The sequence below is a fragment of the Eucyclogobius newberryi genome, unplaced genomic scaffold (assembly GCF_026437365.1).
Source record: "Eucyclogobius newberryi isolate DKJ021-1_F unplaced genomic scaffold, fEucNew1.0.hap1 SCAF_1, whole genome shotgun sequence".
NCBI lineage: Eukaryota > Metazoa > Chordata > Actinopteri > Gobiiformes > Gobiidae > Eucyclogobius > Eucyclogobius newberryi.
The window spans coordinates 1,798,155-1,811,357 of NW_027315723.1; the positions used below are offsets into that span (position 1 = coordinate 1,798,155).

Here is a 13,203-nt window from a genome sequence, read left to right on the forward strand (position 1 = left end):
AGCTGTCATGTATCCCTCCGCCGGACTCCGTAGAGAAATCAGGTAGTTTAAGGGAAACTAGACCTTATGAACAAGTGCGCGAGGAGCACTCACTTCTACTAAACATCTTTAAAATAGTGTCATCAAAGATCGCATTTTGTACATTTAAATCCAGCCGAATTTACCACTAAGCACTCAAGTATTTTGATCAAGTATTTTACTCTGAATTGTTTAATGTGTTTTTGCTGACGTTCGTAGAAATGTGTAGAATTAGCTGAAATGTGAAGCCATTTTAAAATCAGTTGTTGCACGGGCCCCCCTCCGCTGTTTCTGCATCGTTAGCTTCTCAGAGCGTGGCGTGTGAACAAAGAAGATGGGGAGGAAAGAAAAGCACCATTTTCAGTTCCATTTTATGCATTTCACACATGGATCTCGCTTTGGTTTCAAGATTAGCATCTCGCAAACGTCATTGAAGCTGCTTGACATGTGCCGGCGGTGATTGACGCGCGGTGCGGTGCGTGAACAGCCCGCACTTCGCAGTCTTAGTGCGTGAACAGCCCGCACTTCGCAGTCTTAGTGCGTGAACAGCCCGCACTTCGCAGTCTTAGTGCGTGAACAGCCCGCACTTCGCAGTCTTAGTGCGTGAGGCGGAAGAAGTGTCCATGTGTCGGGATTATCAGAGGATTAACGTGAGGACAAGCGGAGACGCGCGCAGCTTTCTCCGACACGTTCTTTCTAATAACGCCTCCAAGAAACGACCAAATCCGGGCCACACGCGCCGGACACGTGACTCTGGCCCGCTTTGGCCCGGATTGTGTAGAAATGTGGTCCGGACTCGGGCTAAACGCGCGTGAAAGGCCGTGTCAGAGCTGCGATGACTTAAGTATCTCGTTATTTAAAGCCTCGGATGAACTTTAGACCTCCAAAAGCCCCAACACTAGAAAGTAGCAGGGAGAATATTTGTGTCCGGTTTATTCCTCGTTCTTTTCTATTGTAATTACTTTCAGTCTGTAATTCAGCGGCCCAAACGGACCACTTTGTCAAGGTTTCTCGTTTGACGCAACATTTAGAGGATTTTTCCACTTTCGAACGCTGTAATATTTCGCTTTATGTCGTTCATCGCTATGGCAACGGTCGTCATCTGTCATCACGCTGAACTCTGACCGCAAAAAAAAGGTCAAATCTAAAAGAAAGAAACCAAATGAAAACATGTTTTTTTAGGAGCAGGACAAGGAGGCGACTGGTCACCGGAGATGTCGTGGTTACGATGTTTTACTCACAATAATCATAACTGTGACTGTGTTTTCACCTTCCACTTGAGACATAAACGAATCCAACTGTTCTGATGTTTTACGTGTTAGCACAGATTAGCATTAGCCTAACTGTTATTTCAGTTGGAACGCACCGAAGTAAAAGAGTCTAAATCAGGATCAAACCGAGTCTTCAGAACTAAAAAGAGCTCAAATCTGAAGAGAGAACTTTGTCAAAAAGTGTGTAAAACTGGACTTCACATGGACCTGACCTGGACCAGGGGAGTCCAGACCCAGACCCAGACTGAACCAGACCCAGACTGAACCAGGACCAGACTGAACCAGGACCAGACTGAACCAGGACCAGACTGAACCAGGACCAGACTGAACCAGGACTCACTCCTGAAGATGAGTCGCACATGTTGGGTTAGTTTTCTGAGGAGGAGTTTGTAAAAGTCTAAAGTTTAAAGTCTAAAGTTTAAAGAGTGAAAAATAGCATTTGGTCCTGAGAAGATGAAGAATTAAAGCCTCAAACCGCGCCCTCTGCGCTGTGGCGCCCTCTGCTGCTGTTTCATGGGTGCTTCGGGTGCAGGTGATCTTGTCACAAAACGGACAATAACACATGGCCAATGCTGCGCATCACCATGGCAACTTAACACTTAATAACTTTAGAGTCTCCTGAAGATGATGTTCCCTACATTTAAAAAGGTGCAATTATTACCACTGCAGTTGTGGTAAAACACCGACTTTGAAGACGCCTTTTCAGTTTCGCTGTCATTAAAAGTAACACAACAACAACAACAACACGTGATCCATGTTTGTGTTTGTTCGAGTCAAAAGAGAATCCCATGGAGATGCCGGGGATTGAACCCGGGGCCTCATACATGCAAAGCATGCGCTCTACCACTGAGCTACATCCCCATGTGAGCTCCATGACACAGTAGCAGTTATATTTCTTTTTGTCGTGTTAAGACAAGGGACCAGCAGTGTTGGCTCCGGGGCCTTTCTACGCATTTAACCTGAAATAACACAACTAATCACGTGACTTTGGCCCGGATTGTGTGGAAATGTGGTCCGGACTCGGGCTAAACGCGCGTGAAAGGCCGTGTCAGAGCTGCGATGACTTAAGTATCTCGTTATTTAAAGCCTCGGATGAACTTTAGACCTCCAAAAGCCCCAACACTAGAAAGTAGCAGGGAGAATATTTGTATTTGTGCCTGGTATATTGTAGTCGTACGTCTTCTGCAGTCGTACGTCTTCTGTAATCGTACGTCTTCTGCAGTCGTACGTCTTCTGTAGTCGTACGTCTTCTGCAGTCGTACGTCTTCTGTAATCGTACGTCTTCTGCAGTCGTACGTCTTCTGTAGTCGTACGTCTTCTGCAGTCGTACGTCTTCTGTAATCGTACGTCTTCTGCAGTCGTACGTCTTCTGTAGTCGTACGTCTTCTGTAATCGTACGTCTGCTGCAGTCGTACGTCTTCTGCAGTCGTACGTCTTCTGCAGTCGTACGTCTTCTGCAGTCGTACGTCTTCTGCAGTCGTACGTCTTCTGCAGTCGTACGTCTTCTGCAGTCGTACGTCTTCTGCAGTCGTACGTCTTCTGCAGTCGTACGTCTTCTGTAATCGTACGTCTTCTGCAGTCGTACGTCTTCTGCAGTCGTACGTCTTCTGCAGTCGTACGTCTTCTGCAGTCGTACGTCTTCTGCAGTCGTACGTCTTCTGCAGTCGTACGTCTTCTGCAGTCGTACGTCTTCTGCAGTCGTACGTCTTCTGCAGTCGTACGTCTTCTGCAGTCGTACGTCTTCTGCAGTCGTACGTCTTCTGCAGTCGTACGTCTTCTGCAGTCGTACGTCTTCTGCAGTCGTACGTCTTCTGCAGTCGTACGTCTTCTGTAGTCGTACGTCTTGGACTTTAGACTTAAGTGTTACATTAGCGCCTCCTGGAGGATGTTTTATGGCGGTTCTTGCAAAACAACCGCGACGACAGGATTCAGTGTCATAAAAGCCAAGATTCTAGAATGTCACTTTACTCCACTTCCTCGTTTCAAGTCTGACGGTTTGTAACACCTGGAGACCCAATACCAAACAACAACAACAACAACAACAACAACAACAACAACCTTGAGTTTTCTCTGTCGTCTAAAGAAGAAAGTAATGAATAGTGGGTTTGGCCGACTCTAAAGTTTAAAGAAGATGGCGCTAAACGCACTTTTGCAGTTTGCTGCCCGCCGCCATTAAAAGCAACACAACCACAACAACGACTTGTTCAGTGGCACTCAGTGGCGCTCAGTGGCGCTCAGTGGCGCTCACCTGTTGTGAAGAGTCTTCCTTGTGTCTTCACTGACCGCTCAGGGTAAGAATCGCTCTGACACTGGTTTATTTCTGGTCATATCGTTTTTAAGAGTCAGTGTTTTGTCCAAACATTTGACCCAGAATGAAGAAAAGAATAAATACATTTTAAAAGCTCTGAGCCTTCCCCATGCCACTGTCGGGTCCCCCACCCTCCTGTCCGGGGCCCTCACCCTCCTGTCCGGGTCCCCCACCCTCCTGTCCGGGGCCCCCACCCTCCTGTCCGGGGCCCCCACCCTGTTTTTAACAAAAACAATACAGTTATTGCCACGGCAACCACCTGTTCTACGTAATTTGAAAGGTTTCGAGGTTCCCCACGTCACTCACGCACTGGTCACCCGTCCTCTCCCCAGACACTTCATTTGACCTGTTAGAAGTACAGACCACGCCCTCAGTTTACTGGTTATTGCCAGGAGCGACTGAGAGATTGCCATAGTTTGGGATACGGGACACTATGGGGTACACTATGGGGGACACTATGGGGGACACTATGGGGTGCACAATGGGGGACACTATGGGGTGCACAATGGGGGACACTACTATGGGGGACACTATGGGGGACACTATGGGCGACACTATGGGGTGCACTATGGGGTGCACTATGGGGTGCACTATGGGGGACACTATGGGCGACACTATGGGTGACACTATGGGTGACACTATGGGGTGCACTATGGGGGACACTATGGGGTGCACAATGGGGGACACTATGGGGGACACTATGGGGGACACTATGGGGTGCACAATGGGGGACACTATGGGCGACACTATGGGCGACACTATGGGGTGCACTATGGGGGACACTATGGGCGACACTATGGGCGACACTATGGGCGACACTATGGGGTGCACTATGGGCAACACTATGGGGGACACTATGGGATGCACTATGGGGGACACTACGGGCGACACTATGGGGTGCACTATGGGCGACACTATGGGCGACACTATGGGGGACACTGGGGTGCACTATGGGGTGCACTATGGGCGGCACTATGGGGGACACTATGGGCGACACTATGGGGTGCACTATGGGCGACACTATGGGGTGCACTATGGGCGACACTATGGGGTGCACTATGGGGTGCACTATGGGGGACACTGGGGTGCACTATGGGCGACACTATGGGGTGCACTATGGGCGACACTATCGGCGACACTATGGGGTGCACTATGGGCGACACTATGGGCGGCACTATGGGCGACACTATGGGCGACACTATGGGCGACACTATGGGGTGCACTATGGGGGACACTATGGGGTGCACTATGGGCGACACTATGGGCGACACTATGGGCGACACTATGGGCGACAATATGGGCGACACTATGGGGTGCACTATAGGGGGACACTATGGGGGACACTATGGGGTGCACTGGGCGACACTATGGGGTGCACTATGGGGGACACTATGGGCGACACTATGGGGTGCACTATGGGGTGCACTATGGGCGACACTATGGGGTGCACTATGGGGGACACTATGGGGTGCACTATGGGGACACTATGGGCGACACTATGGGGTGCACTATGGGGTGCACTATGTTGGACACTATGGGCGACACTATGGGCGACACTATGGGGAGCACTATGGGGGACACTATGGGGTGCACTATGGGGGGACACTATGGGGTGCACTATGGGGGACACTATGGGGTGTACTATGGGGGACACTCCACCTAAGGGCCAAAGTCGCTGGGGTCCCATTGCATTCCATTATCTACACGTGACACAAACGAGCGCTCGAGCCTGATAATAATAATAATAATAATAAATATAGCCGCAAGCGGCAATGATCAGCCCTCGCCACGCCGCCGCCACGCCGCAAGAGGAGGGGGCGCTAACACGCCCCAATTGTCCTTTTATTACGCCTACTGCTGAATCTGTGACGCTGTCACATCTTCTCCCCTTTGTTTTACCATCAAAAAGCTATTTTATTTTGAATTCTTGGCAAAATGTGCAGCTTTTCCGCACAGACACCGGTACTTTTTGAATAAAAATGTGGATACCTTTTGATGGTCCACCCCTGAAGATGAGTCTCACCAAATTTCAGGTTAATAGGGCTGACGCCCTGGGAGGAGTTTGTGAAAGTCTAAAGTGTAAACATGTTCTGGCGATTTCCCCATTGGAATAACATGGCAGGTTTTGGTCATCGCTACGGCAAAACCATAACAATTATGACATGGGTCTCATCGACTTTTTTGATGGGTATGCCAAAATTGAGTTGTGTGTCAAATTTCATAAAATTTCGCAAAACTAAACATTTAACCTCCATATAAAATCTGTAGGGGGCGCTGTGGTGCCAAATTAATTTATTTCACTTCAAGTATGTTTAGCGCAAAGAGTTTAACAACTGATTCTAATTTGACGCAATTCAGACTTTATCTGCGCAAACGGCAGAAATGTTAAATTTGGGAGATTTCTGAAATTCTAGCTACAGTTTGCGGCTTCGCCGCTCAGAGACCGTAACAGGTATCAATGTAATTTGAATAACTTTTGATGTCCCACTCCTCAGTAGCATTTTCACCAAATTTCAGCTTTTTAGAGCCAACGCCCTGGGAGGAGTTCGTAAAAGTACGACGTTTGGAAAAACTCCCGAGTCATGCTTAGCCATTTTTTAACCAATATGGCCGACATTTGGTTGGGCGGACGGCGTTGCCGTAATAATATTTTTTACTTCTCTTGTCACCATCTACCTCTGCGCCAAATTTCATGATTCTACGATCAGATTTTTTTTGGGTCATTTCCTATCTCTCAATGCATTTTTGGTACATTTGGGGGCGCTGACGCGCCAATTTTTTTATTTTAGAAAAGGAAAATAGCCAGAATGTAGAGAGGCACGATTTTTAGAGGTGTGCAATTTTTTTTTACTTTTCGTCAATGTTCACTGGGTGAAAAATAGGGGGGTTGGTCCCGAGAAGAAAGAAAGAAAGAAGAAGAAAGAATAATATTCCGATGCGAAAACAATGTTTCCCATTTTTCAAATATCATAAACTATACATTTTCGGAAAGCGCTTTCCTACCTCATGGTGTGGGTCCCTGGTCACTGACGGGTACTTTCGTTAATTTTGAGTGGGCTCCGCCGACTTTGTGTTTTTGGCCCTCTATACAGTAATAATGTTCAATTTTTGCATTACATGCTTATATGCACGGAACATGCAAGAGATGGGGAACGTATTCGTGAGCTACTTAGGGCAAATGAGTGCTTTATATGGGGATGACGACCGCCCAATGTAAAGTGCTCGTTTAGTGCGCACTTTTGCACGGGCTTCGCCCGTTTACAACGGTAATGTTCCATTTTCCTACTACTAATTAGTATGCACGGGGCGTGCGTGAGTGAAGGAGTGCGTTAGTGAGTGTTTGGAAGTGGGCGAGCGCTTCGCGCTCGATTTCGTGCGCACTTTCGCAGCCGTGCTTCGCACGGCCTTACGAGATTAATAGGCCTCTCGCCAGCTTGTGGCGCTCGGGCCTAATAAGAGCCACACAAGGATCTGATTGTCGTTTGAGGCGAGGCGTTGGTCGGATTAGACAGAACACACACACACACAGAGACACACACACACACACACACAGATCCTTCTGACTCACTCTGTTGTAATCTGCAGACTCGGCACAAATGTAATCCACTTTGAACCAGCCGCAGAGCTAACTACGCTAGTGATGCTAACTGGCCAAATGCTAATTAGCTAATGCTAATCCAGCCTGAACGCTGAAGAGCCGCACAAAGCCGAGTTTGGACTGAGCATTAAAGGCGTTATGACCAAAGATAATGTCCCATGTGGATTCTTTATGATTAAACATAAACGATACAGACTTAGTCACTTTAACACAAAACATTTCTTACTGTAAAATGTGAACTCCAAACACAAAACTGGTGACAGAAGGCTCTCCACAGATCTGACCTGTAATCGCACCTGGTGGAGCCAGGGCGTAACCCAAGTTCAAAGTTACACAGAATGGAACAAAACAAGAACATCGCAGACAATGACTCTTGTAGTACTTTCTACAAGTACAAGTACTCTAGTTTCTCATGTACTCGCTCATGAAAGAGAGCGACATGCAAAGTTGATTTGGACCATGACACATATTATCATGAATGATGTGGGGCACTGTCATGGGATGAGACATACACTGATGCTATTCCGTAACACATCGAGAACACAATTCAACTTAGAATATGAAACGACACAGAAATATCAGACATTTGTATGGCATGCTTGGGAGAAAACGCCGGGACTGATCACGCAGGCTGTGGTACGCAGCCTGCGTGATCCTCCTGCGTCTCACCTCGTTTTTTCCCATGCTGGTTGGTTTTATTAGATATTCTGGAATAGGCGGCACATTTCTCATTTGTCAGCTTCACATCAAGGCACTTGTTTTACAGCTGGTATTTTTCCTAGAGATCAAGCCTTGGGTAAACATTACCCAAACTCCTCTGGGCTGTCACCCCCCCTAGGGTAAACATCCTTTGGCCCATCTTTACGATACCTTCACAAACAAATGCAGTTTGTCACACACCCGTTCTTCTCTTAGACTAATGATGCAGATAAAATATCACTATTATGCAGATAAAATACATCACAGAAATATAATCATATATTCACATTTCATCACATTTCCCTCCTGTTTATCAAAGCATTAGTCTACTGTCTCATATGCCAAACACATTACTCTTTTCAGTTTTCAACATGTCTTTCATATAGTTGTTAAAATGACACTTTTACACACAAAAGGTTTATGCACAGTTCTCAAACATTGAACACACTCCTTTTCTCTCGGCCCACAACATGTGTACATGGCTATATTACTGTCCTAAATTTTGAGTCAGATTGGTCAATCTCTGTAATTTGACAAACAGACAATTTACCTTGTCTATAATTTTGTGGTGTGATGGGAAATATAGAAGTACAAGCGGAAAGCCCTTAAACCCGCTGCTCTCTGGTCAGTCACTTTGACTCGTCAGGGACCTCTCTGGACACCCCAATAGAATCAAATACTTAGTATCAGGTGCTACTGGGACCAGATTGTCCACTAACCTCTCGACCTTGACCCTGCGGTATGGTTCTGGGTGATGCTGATCTTTGTTATGACCATGGCTGGCCACAAAAGGGATACATAGGCACAATGTCCTAGTCCCTTTGTTTCCAAGCCCTCAGCACTATGTCCCCACACCATTATACGTCCTTGCGCTTGGTTTCTTAAGAGACCTTCTTCCGCTGCTCGCTTCGGTCACACCTATGACACATATGAACTGGTACATTTCCCATCTCAATTCATAATCTCATTAACATTGCATGTAGTTATGTTGTAGCAGATAAAAAAAAACTCTCTTAGTTAGTGTAACCAATAGTGGCTGTATAATATGCCATTGTGTTTCTTCAGCTACTGTCATGTCAATTATACATTATACATTACACATTATACATTTCGTAACCTTCCATCAAGTTGATCACTTATTTTCTTCCCTCTATTCCAGGTCTGTGTATGTTTCATTTACCGGTATACACAGTTGTGACACACCATTGGTATGTTGATCGATTGTCCCGATTGTCCCGATTGTCCCGATTGTCCGGTGCATAATACAGGTGTTCAGCACCCATATTACCGTCATCGCTGCGATGATAACTGCTGATTATTTTCCACAGAGTATGGTACTCTGCGCACCGTAGCCTCTGGCTCTCGTTCATCGTAGCAGAGTATAGCACTTTGCGTACTGTAGAATCTGTCTCCCGTCCATTGTAGCAAAGTATCGTACTCTACCGTAGACTCTGGACAAAACTCATACAAACGAAGTCCTGCGTCTGCGATGTTATGGATCTGCCGCTGTATTGTCCAGACATTTCTCTCACTTTCCCATGAGAGCAGCCATGTTCTCGTCCCTCCAATGGTCGGTGTGAGGACGATACGGTGTGGCTCCGTCCACTTGGCTCGTCCACTTGGCTCGTCTCTGTAAACACATCTCCAACACATTCTCTGCTGCGGTGATAAACAAAGTCTTTTCGACAATTCAATGTATTTCAAACAGTTTTCTTGTTTACAATTTTTTTTGCACGTACATATCCCTCCTTTTTGAGATATGGCCTTGCCCATTTCTCAAACTACTACATTTAAACAAAATTCAATAATCCAGATTTACAGTTTACAACATTCACTAATCCTTGATGTAATCAAGGAAGGGATGGAATTGCGTCTGTCACTCCAACTCCGCAATGTCACCTCTTCACCTTTCACAGTTCAGTGGTCACATCCCTGGCTGAGCCCCCCCTTCCACGGCGCTGGGCTCCCACCCTGTGTGGGACAATCAGTCTGTGTGTAATCTTACACTTCCCAAATCTGTAACTTGTAAATCTGTTTTACCACCATTTGTTTCAAACTATAAATGTTTCAAACTATAAATGTCTGCTGTATGCGTGTGCGTGCGTGCGTGTGTGTGTGTGTGTGTGTGTGCAATACAAATACATCAAACAATAATAATTATCCCAATAATTCCCCGTTGAGCATAAGGGTCAGTTCACAACTTTGAGTATTAACATCAAATTTCACATCTCCTCTGTGGGTGTGGCCTGACTAAAGTCACCCATCTAATGTGATATGTGCTAATCTTCTATATGTGCTTCAGGTGAGTTTCAAACTCAATCTTTCACACCTGCTCATGTGGTGCTTTACAAACATTGTGTATTAATTTGTTCTAGCAAGTCTATATGTGTCCATCCATCCATTTTCTACCGCTTGTTCCCTTTTGGGGTCGCGGGTGACTGGAGCCTATCCCAGGCTATCCCAGGCTATGATGTTGGTCTGGTCCGGGAATCGAACCCATGATCTCCTTCTTGGGAGGCAAGAGCGCTAACCGCCTTTGCCACCGTGCACCCGTCTATATGTGTATTAAAATCAAAATTATTCTAAACCTTCCCCTTGGTTATAAGGCACATCTCTTTCAACAACCTGTCTTTCCCCTTGTTGCCTACTTTCTTTGTCTTTTCTTTGTCACGTATCACATCTTCCTCTCTGTCTTCCCCTCTGTCTTTCTCTGTCTTCCTCTCGTAACGGAGGAAACACCCATTTCCAAATTTCTAAACCTGCTCTTTCTTTCTCTCTTTTCACTTACTCTTTACCTTCACTTGTAACCTGCTTTTACTTTCTCATTACTGCTGATATAACTATCAGACGCTGCATCCCCTGGGATTCCACTGTTCTTCACTCCTCCTGTTTAGTTCTGTTATCACTGGTTTCATAACTTCTATAGCGTCTAAATTTAGATGATAATGTCTTATTTAAATCTATTCAATTCTTGATTGAATCTCCACAATCCTTCAGGTAATTCCTTTTAGAATGTCAAATTCTTTCCCTGTTAATGTTAACTTTTCCTATTACTCATCAGTCGACCCCCCCTGAGGTGTTGCTGTTGGTGTCCCTGTGATCTGTAAAGATAACAACATCTGCTCCATCCTGAGTCCTCCAGATTCTTTGCCAGTCAATAGCCCCTTATCTCTGACTATCTTTTATGACTTGGTGTCCTCCCACTTCTGCGTCAATTGCCCTAGTTAATAACACAGTCATGTCTTTCCAAGGAGGACATTGGACGTCACTATTTAACTTATTCCCTCACTTACGGCTACATGCAATACGAGGTTTCCTCATGATAATACAAATAAATAAGTTACTGATATACTTTTACTATCACTTTACTTACTGCCCGTTTTATGTCCAAAAATATCAGTCGTCACTCATTTACCCAAATTATCACTTCCAGGCCTGTGCCTGTATTTGATTCTAAATTTAAAAACACTTCTGTCTTTTCGTCCTGTACGTTCATCTAGTCATGCATTAAGTCCAAAAAGATCATTTTTTGTCAAGTCCAAAAATAAAACAAAACAAAACGTAGCTTTGTTCTGTGCACTCAAAAAACATGATACCGTAAAAACACAACTTTTGTCTTCTATGTCGGGGACAGGAAGTGTTCTGTCTGTGATCACATTCCCCAAAATATTGGCCATCTATAAAAATCTGAATTCATCTTTATCTCTTATCAAGTTTAATAAAATCTTTATAATTGATTGTTGTCAATCAAAACAAAACCCTTTAAAATGTGTTCCATAGAGCTCTCAAATACTAAAATTTAAACCATCTGGGTTTAGTTCCTAATTCATTAACCTTCCTTCAGAGCGTCCTCTGAACTGCTTTCTCCCTTCTCCTGTGTTGTTGACCCCCCTTATCTCCCCCTCTCTGCCACGTCATCTGAGCACACTGGAAGTCTCCCTCCAAAATCCTCTTATGACTTTTCCTTTGTCTTTTTACAGTTTGGGGTGATAATTCTGGCATTATGTGGTCTCGGTCGTCTGAGAGAAATGCTACTTGCTTTACAGTCACGTCATATCTCAAGCTTCTAGTAGAATTTCTTATTGATTTTCCACCGGAGATAATGCTAGGTGTTTAAAGATTCACCCGTGACTGCAAATTTTAGATCTCTCAGAATAACGCCTTGTGACCCTTGTATGATTAATTGTGATTCACACTTGTTAGTTAATCACTTATTAATCCTCATTCACACATTCATACTTCTCTCTTACTTACTTTGCTCGTGCACAGCGCTTACATTCACACATCTTTATGTCAGTAACAACTCGGCATAAGGCTTCATTACTTTCTTTCGGTGAGAAACTTAACTCGTGGTGAGCAATTTAACTCCTTTATGTGAGAAACTTATCTACACAAAGCCAACCAATATTTTTCCAGCAATATTAAACTAATTGCTAAAATCCAACCAATATTTTTCAGAAATATCAAAAACTAATGCTCCAACGCCAACAATATTTTGTTACTAATGCTAAACTAATGTTGGGGTGCACGGTGGTAAAGGCGGTTAGCGCTCTTGCCTCCCAAGAAGGAGATCATGGGTTCGATTTCCGGACCAGACCAACATCACATGATCTCTCTGGGTGGAGTCTGCATGTTCTCCCCGTGGGTGGAGTCTGCATGTTCTCCCCGTGGGTGGAGTCTGCATGTTCTCTCACTTTCCCATGAGAGCACCCATGTTCTCGTCCCTCCAATGGTCGGTGTGAGGACGACACGGTGTGGCTCCGTCCACTTGGCTCGTCCACTGTCCAGGGTGTACCCCGCCTAAGGCCCGAAGTCACTGGGATAGGCTCCAGTCACCCGCGACCCCAAAAGGGAACAAGCGGTAGAAAATGGATGGATGGATGGATCAAACTAATGCATAAAACGTTTCATGGCTAACTCTTTCACACACAAAGTTTTGTCTGACCTTCTTTGTCGCCTGTGTTCTCCTGCTGCTTTGAAACGACGAGCTTGATTTTACAATCAAATAACTAAACCGTGGAGGGACAAACCGTGCAGCAGGCGGCGCTCGCCAAATACAGCACTTTAAAAATGTTAAGTAACATTTCAAAGTAACGCGGCGCTCGGCCCCTCAGCGAGCACCGCGGGGCCCGCTCAGGGAGCACCGCAGGGCCCGCTCAGGGAGCACCGCGGGGCCCCTCAGCGAGCACCGCGGGGCCCCTCAGCAAGAACGAATTCAATCATTCAAAATGAATGGCTTCATCTGAATGTTCTGACGTGACATTGAGCCGGCCCCTGGGCCCCCTGGGCCCCTGGGCCTGTGGGACCGT

The 13,203-nt window shown here is 45.7% G+C and overlaps 1 long non-coding RNA gene and 1 other non-coding gene across 2 annotated transcripts in view; both read right to left on the bottom strand.

Annotated features, from left to right (window-relative positions):
* Nucleotides 1–13,203, bottom strand: part of LOC140356021 (uncharacterized) — a 355,422-nt gene that overhangs the window by 255,640 nt on the left and 86,579 nt on the right. The gene's annotated exons all lie outside the window — the stretch shown is intronic.
* trnaa-ugc (transfer RNA alanine (anticodon UGC)) lies at nt 2,079–2,150 on the bottom strand. Its single transcript has one exon. It is a non-coding gene; the product is annotated as a tRNA-Ala (tRNA).